General features: G+C 48.6%; 1 long non-coding RNA gene across 1 annotated transcript in view; it reads right to left on the bottom strand.

Annotated features, from left to right (window-relative positions):
* Nucleotides 1–944: 944 nt before the first annotated feature.
* Nucleotides 945–7,679, bottom strand: part of LOC123032350 — an 8,401-nt gene continuing 1,666 nt past the window's right edge. Inside the window, exons 2-3 of the long non-coding RNA XR_006416467.1 lie at nt 2,116–2,366; nt 945–1,669 (exon numbers count right to left, since the gene is read on the bottom strand). This is a non-coding gene — a long non-coding RNA (uncharacterized LOC123032350). The remainder of the gene's footprint in view (nt 1,670–2,115; nt 2,367–7,679) is intronic.

Genomic DNA, 7,679 nt, shown 5'->3' on the forward strand with positions numbered 1-7,679 from the left:
GATGGCTGCAAAGCACTCTGCACAGGGCTGCTCTTCAAAGCCATTCAGAAGCTGCGGCTTGTGCAAAATGTGGCAGCCAGATTAATAAGAGGGACCAGACAGTCCAGGAGCAATTCCGCCCCACACGCACTGGCTGCCTATATGCTTTCAAGTCCAAGTCAAGGTGCTTGTTCTAATCACAAAATCCTTTACAGCTTGGGATCTGGATTTTCTTACCTCAAAAACCCTATGACAAAACAATCCAAAAGACAGCCTCTCAACATCACCATCAGAGGTGGAAAACATCAGCATAACCACCATAACCAGCATTACGAGTTTATGCTCCAATAACAGATGCCGAAGACAAAGAAATCAAAAATTTTTCTGCAGGTATTCAAGAGGAAATTTATAATACAACGAAACAAGACAAGCTGCTAATCCTAGTGACTAGAGTGCAAAAGCAGGAAACAAAGCAGAATCAAATGCTGTAGGAAACTTTTACAAAGGGATAAGAAACAAACAGGAGATTGACACAGAAGCTAGAAAATATTACCAGTGGAACCATAGTGCCAACATATAACTTACATAACATCTACAAAGAATTTAACATCCACATAAAGAACAGATCTGCATGGCTCAGCTTAACTGACCGTGAGCCAGAAGTTCTGTGGACTGAAACCAGAGACATTATTTGGGAAGAATGCAAAGAGATACTTCCTGTAGCAACAAGAAAGAAAAGGCCTGTACAGATGACGGAAGAACACTCACAGTTGCAAAGGACAGGTGAGAGGCAGAAGCAAACCAGTCAGAATCCGGAATACAACTTTCTGGCAACTCTCATGTAGAGAGAGACAAAAAGAATTATTATAACGATGGGTGCAAAGAAAAGAGCAACAAAACTGGCAAAACAAGAGGACATTTTGGACACAGGATTTTGGAGGTCCTTCCTTCATAGGGTTGCCGTAGGTCGGAAGCTACTTACATAACAAGTGGCAGGAAGCGGTTCTACAGGGTTGGCTCCCACACACGGCACACGCTATGAAAGGGAGTTCTTCTTCTGCACATGTGCATTGCAGGCTTTGTACAAGGATAACTCAGGGCAAAGTAAGGGTCCACTGGCATTGGCAAGAGAGTGTGGACTTGAACTCAGCTCAGCCTGTTTTCTAAGCCAGGGCCAAGCATGAGAAGATGGTCTGGTGAACACAAGGGAGCCAGATTCTTGTAGGATTTTCACATCTCTATATTAATTATTGTAGCTTTTAAAACTGATTTTAAAGTTTCTAATATAGTTTTGATGATGCTTTTAACATAGCCTGCATTTTATAATGTGATTTATCTGTTGCTGTAAACCAGCCAGGGAGCTTTGGCCATTGGGAGGTATATAAATAAAAAAAAAAAAAATATTAGCAATTATAATAATATGCTAGAGAACTCCTGTTCTTGGACCTCTATTTGCCCCTGAAAGTCAAGCATGAATGAGTGTGCTTAGCTTTCATCCAGCCTTACTTTTCTAGAGTATAGACCTTGTGTTCAGGGATGCTTTTCTTCTTCAGATTCACTTGCCACTCATGGGATGCCCTGGCCGAGGCCATTAGATTTGCAGATGCAATGTCAGCACTTCCACCAACATCACCCTTCCCTTTCCGAGTCTCCTTGTCCACAACAGTGTATGGGCCTGATTCACGGATATCTGTAGATAAAGATGAAGAAAGGAGTGCTAGGGAAAGAAGAGCCCGTAGAGGAAGAGGACACCTATTCAAAGGCAGCGGAAGATGGACCGCTTGGGCCTACAATTGAATGTTGTGGTGGGAAGTTCCATGTTCCCATCAGCCACATCCCAACCCCACCTGATTTTCTAGTCACCGTCCCCACAAGAATCAGTCAACATCCGATGGCCATGGTACATGCTCCTCATGGGGATGCTGCATCCCCCTACACCCCAGGTTCTTTTCTGAAGGTATTTTGTACTCTTGAACCCTCCTGTTCCCTTGTGCATCCTCAGGCCTGCCGATGCTTCCCTCTAGTTCTTGGGTGGGGTATTTTGGCTAGGTGAGAATCCCGACTCAGCTCTGACCTATGGAATTAGAGGCAATGTGGGTGTCACAAACAGGCAAAACGGCCCATCTTAGCCATTACCTAGGCTTGCAATGTTGTCTCTTGATAACAGCACATCCTCCAGCTTGTAGGAGGTTTTTCTGAAGGGGCAGGTCTGCCATGGAAAAGTCTTTCTCTTCAACTGAACCAGGCTCAGAAGTCTGAAATCTTCATGGTCTGTGACATTTTGTAAATGGTTCCAGTTTCCATTTGGGTCCAGTTGCTTAGTCCAAGATTTGGTTGCTTTATGGAATGCCATTGCAGGGACTTAGGCAAATGTTACAGGGTGGGTGCTGTAAGTGATAAGGAGAAAAACAAAATCAAGATTAGCAATCCATTGTGTAGTCCATTCCTCTTGCTTTTAAATTTAAACATTTGTATAAATGTTGCACTTTGATGAACTGCAGTTTTGAACATGATTTTACTGAATAGCAAGGTGGGTCAGTTTAATCATCAACGGCCTTTCTACACATGGCTTTTCATGTGCCACTTGGCTGAGACTTCTGCTCTTTGTCGGATTAAGATCCGGTTCCTTTCTCATGAGTCTTCTTTTGCTGCTGTTATGCACGTTCCATTGCAGACCCACTAGCTGGCATTGTGGTATAGCAGAACTGCATAAAAGCACTAGAGTTTCGTGCCACCAGTGAGATGGTGCCCGGCCCTCTTGAGGGTCATCAGCCTGGCACATGCTTTGCCCTCCTCTGGGAACTCAGTCAAATCAGCCCTGTTTGCCTGAGCATGTGGTGATCAATTACTCTGTTCTCCTGAACTGCTCCTGGAGTTTTCTTCTGGTGTTTTCCTTTCTCCTTTTTGCACTGGTTCCTGCTTCTCATTGGATTGGATGGCTTCCATAAATGCTCCAGGCACTGTTTTATTATCCTGCTTGTCGATTGCATGATGGCACCCAGACTTAGTCACAGTTGGAGTAAACCGAGTGGAATTAGTGAAGTGGGTGCTGGTCATGCTGTTCCACTGGGTCCTATAGGCGCACTCGAAGGATGACTGAGTCTGCGTGCCATCATGTTTACATGCAGCTTTACTGGCTGCCTATCATATTGAGAAGCTCATTGGCTTGGCTTTAACAATTATTTCTCGTAGGCCACTTTAGTTACTGTGTATTTGGAGTGATCATTAGCCAAGCATAGAAGTACATCAAGCAGCTGTGAAATCAAGCCTGGAAACCCCACCTAAAGGAGGAGTCCACCCAAGGACCTTGTTCCAGGGGCTCGTCCTGCTGCTGTGCACCCTTTGTGTGAGTGCCATGATCATAAAAGCTGCAGCACTGGCTCTGCACAACTTGGGAGTGCACATCCTGTTTTGGAAGGATGTTTTTGACTGGAAGAGTCCATTCTGGCTGTCTGAACTGGGGGCAGTGCTGCGGAGTGGATGGGGTCATGGCAAAGGGGGAGGTTTGCCTCTGCCAGAATGATTTTTGACATGCTCCTGGTGGAGCATTTGCATGGGAACAGAATTTATTCAACCCAAGGGGAGGGAGGCAGAAGTCGATTATCAAGGTATCACTCAGAGGCAAGCGCATCCTCATACAACCCCCCACCCGCCAGGGACCTTGCCCCTGCCCTTAACATGGCCAGAGAGCCGACTTGTAGAGGTGGGGTGAGTCTCAAGCCAAGGAGAGGAGCTGGGTGAAGTTTGCTTCAGAGCCTGCCCTCCAACACTCCCAGCAGCTGGGCTCTCTGAGGTATGGGAAAGAACTCTGTGCATGCTCAGAAGCAGTTCCCTTCATCAACCCTTCACACCTTGCTCTGAGCCTGAGAACCAATTCTGTGGTGCTCCTGCAGGGCACTCTGGAAGGGATATTCTTACCCTATGGAAGGTGGACCTCAGTGTAAGACTGTTCCTAGCAGCTACATCTTTGGCGCTATCTCTAGCTGAGAGTATTTGCAGGGTCCCGATTTGCATCAGAACCCTAAATGAGGGATTAATTGATTGCAGAGAAGGCAACCCTACGCTTTGCCACATGGTGGCCAACAGTCCTTAAAGGATGAAACAGTTTGAAATTGCATGAATGATTCAGAGAAATTGCACCATGAAGGCCTCATCTGGAAGCAGATCTGGTCATTATCGGACCCTCGAATGTCTTCCTAAACAGCAGCATGAACAACGGACTGTCTTTTGAAAGAAGTTTCAGCACCTTGATCCCAGCCACCATGATCCACTCAGTCTTAATACCAGCCATCCCTTTCCTGCTCCTAAAGGAAAACTTTAGAATATTACCTGTGCCGTTGGCTGAGCTTGAGATGCAACCGGTTCAACCTATGCAGAGAAACACACTTCTAAGTCTGGAAGCTGGATGGATTCAGCTGTTACACCTTATCCAGAACACACCCGATAGTCTACTGCACTTTGGCACATTTGGGTAGGACTGTAAGAACGGGAATTTTCTTGGGGAGGAGTCAGAGTGGTGGCAGAGTGAGAGAGTACCTGGCACAAGGTATGTTTCCTTTTCTCCTTCTTTGGAAGCATACAATAGATTATTACTTCTCCTCAGAAAAGGTCAAAGTTTGTTGGCACGATAAAGTTCCTGGCCGTGATTTTGATATTCACTGGTATTATAAAAGAAAAAACGAATCATTCACAGATTAGATCTGCATGCTATTTCTGATTCCGGGAAACAGGTGCAGCATGGATACCAAGATGCCCAGAATTGTTGCAGGCCGAAGCAAACCAGGATAAGGCCCGGGACGCTGCTTCGTTGGCCGCCTCTGTGGTGGACCCACTGGGGTCATTCCTGCAGCCCATAATGGTGGAGAGCTGGCTCTCTCCGTTCTTCCGGTTTCCATCCTGCTCAGTGTCACTGCAGTGTCCCTCAAAACCAGCCCCCGGACTCCCCCATCTCAACTCGGAGGCTTCTGTTCGGCCCACAGAGGCCCTTTCCCCCAGGCCCCTTTGGCTGTCTCTCCCGTCCTAGCCCAAGGCCCTCCCCATCCGACTCGCCAGAACCATTCTTAACCTCCACTCCGGGGGTGATGCATCGCAAACAATGCACCCCCTGCCTCTGTGGGCCTTTCCACTCCGGTTCAGGGGGAAAGCTGGTGTGCATCCTCTTCGGAGAGTGAGCACCAGCAGTCTGCTCCCCTTTGCCTTGAGGCAGAGGAGCAGACTTCCCTGGGGGTGGGGTGCGTGCCAAACTCCAGTTTCTGGAGAAGCGGCATGGGGCCACACGGCTTTTGGAGCCTGCCCTCCCAGCCCCCCAGCACAGTCCATGGATTACCCTGCATATTGAAATCGATGGAGCTATGGGCATCCCAGACGAAGGGACTCGCTTTGCACGCACTGGATTGGCTCATGGTCGGATCCTGACCAGAGCTGGAGATGTTGTGCTCTCCCCACTTGAGTCCAGCCGTTTCCACTGGCACCCGGAGGCCCTGCCCCTGCAAACTGCCCCTCATTTCAAGGAAATGAGATGTGGTAGGAATGGGGGACTTCAGTCCCCCAAAAGTAGCCCCTCCATGACATTTGTGATGTGCATGGCTCGTGACCCCCGTTATCTGTTCACTCTGTTCCCCTGAGGGGTACTGCCCCACAGCAGCAGGGAGGGGGATGAGGCATAGGACTGCACCCCACAGTCTATGCTCAAGTTATGCTCAAAATCCCACAAGCTGTGCTTCAGCAGTACAGTGGCACCTTGGCTCACGAACTTAATCTGTCCCAGGACTCTGGTCGTGACCCAAATTGGTTGTGAGCCAAGTTAAATTTCCCCATAAGGTTCAATGTAAATAAGGTCAATCCGCTGAAGAACTGAGGCCACTGAACTGTGGTGCTGGAGAAGACTCCTGAGAGTCCCCTGGGCTGCAAAGAAATAAAATCAGACAATCTGGGTGTTCTTTAGAAAGTCAGATACTGAAGATGCAACTCAAATATTCTGGCCACCTAATGAGAAGGAGGGACTCCCTGGAGAAGAGCCTACTTCTGGGAACGATTGAAGGCAAAAGGAGAAGGGGACGGCGGAGGTTGGGGTGGCTAGATGGGGCCACTGGGGCGGTGGGTGCGAGCTTGGGTGGACTCCGAGGGATGGTGAAGGACAGGAGAGCCTGGAGGAATGTTGTTCATGAGATCGTGAAGGGTTGGTCATGACTTAGCAACTAAACAAAAACATGCTTCATTAATTGGAGATTAATGAGAGAAGTGGTGCTTCAGGACCCCCCACCGAACCCAATAAAATATTCAGAATTGGGGAAGGGAAACATCTGAATCGAAACCTTTAAAAATAGCATGCCCAATCACTACCCAGGTTAGCTGGAACTGGCTTATTATTTAGCTACTAATTGTATTTCTTTTCCACCTTTTTTCTTCCAAGGAACTCTAGTCAGCTGATATAATCCTCTTCCTCCCCATTTCCTCCTCACAACCATCGTGAGGGTGAGGTTAGGCTGAGAGACCACGACTGTCCCAGTGTCAGCCAGTCCTGAAACCCTGCCAACCAGTTTGTTGGCAATGGCAATTCGAAGCCACTGGAAACAAACCAGCGGGCTTCCATTTTTGTGGCCACCAGTGCCAGCCCTCCCGTGAGCCATGTTGGACCATGCAGCTCAGGTGGCAGATTGGGAGGAGGGCTGGATCGCACACGTCGGCCACTGCAGCCGCCTGGCAATGGTCAAGAGTGTTTTGATTTCGAATGACATTGGCCGGGGGGAAAAGGTGGCGGTTGTGCTCCTTCAGGGCTCTCTGGATCAAATGCAAGGGGGCCCTCCTGGGGGAGCAAACAAGCATCACGTGAAACCCTTTCCTGGCAGCTACTTCTTTCCCTCCATGTTCAGCGATCGAGAGGGGCAGTGGCTCTCCTGGTGCTCGCCAGAGCTTTGCCAGGATGGTGCTAAATCTTCTTCCGAGTCTGAAACGGTCTGAAATTATGTCACTGAGGCGGAGCAACCACACCATAAAGGCTTTCTTTGGAAGCAGATCTGGCTGTTATCAGAGAAGTAATTCTCCTTTTCCACAGCAGAGTGAACAAAGAAGTTGCTCCGAAAAAGGTTTCAGTGAGAGTCCCCACCCACCACTTAGTCTGTTGGCTGTGTGGGATTCAGCGAGTGCGAACGGACAGACTAGAAGTTAGGCTGAATTCAGCCGTTCCAGGTACTGCAGGACACGCTCAGTCTCTGCTTCATGTTGGCATTGTGTAGCAAGTCTGCCCAGGTCAGCAGGTCTTGGGGGTACTAGGCAGTCAAGTGACTTGGCGGTCAAGCGAAAAACACAAGTTCCTCTGCTGACACAAGGAGTTTTTGCTTTTCGTCCGCTTTTAAGGAGCCGAATCATGCAGTTTCTTGCTGTTCCTCAGGCAGTGTAAGAACTTGCTTTTAATGTAATGTTCACTGGTGCTGAGAAAGAAAGACCCCTTCACTGGTTAGCTCTGTATCCTACTTCTGTTGCAGGGAGTCCAGGAGATGGAGACAACGCTCCTTGGAACTGTTTTAGCCATGACCGAAGTGCCAGCACCACCACCACTCCTGGGGACAAGGGCCTGCACACTGCTTTGCTTGCCACCTGTTTGGTGGGCTGCATGATCCCATTGGGTCGTTTCTGCAGTCTGTATCTGCAGGTAGTGGGATTCTCCCATTCCACCAGTTTCCCTTCTGCTCGGGGTCAGT

Source organism: Varanus komodoensis, unplaced genomic scaffold (assembly GCF_004798865.1).
Source record: "Varanus komodoensis strain SLA01 unplaced genomic scaffold, ASM479886v1 scaffold5332, whole genome shotgun sequence".
Lineage (NCBI taxonomy): Eukaryota > Metazoa > Chordata > Lepidosauria > Squamata > Varanidae > Varanus > Varanus komodoensis.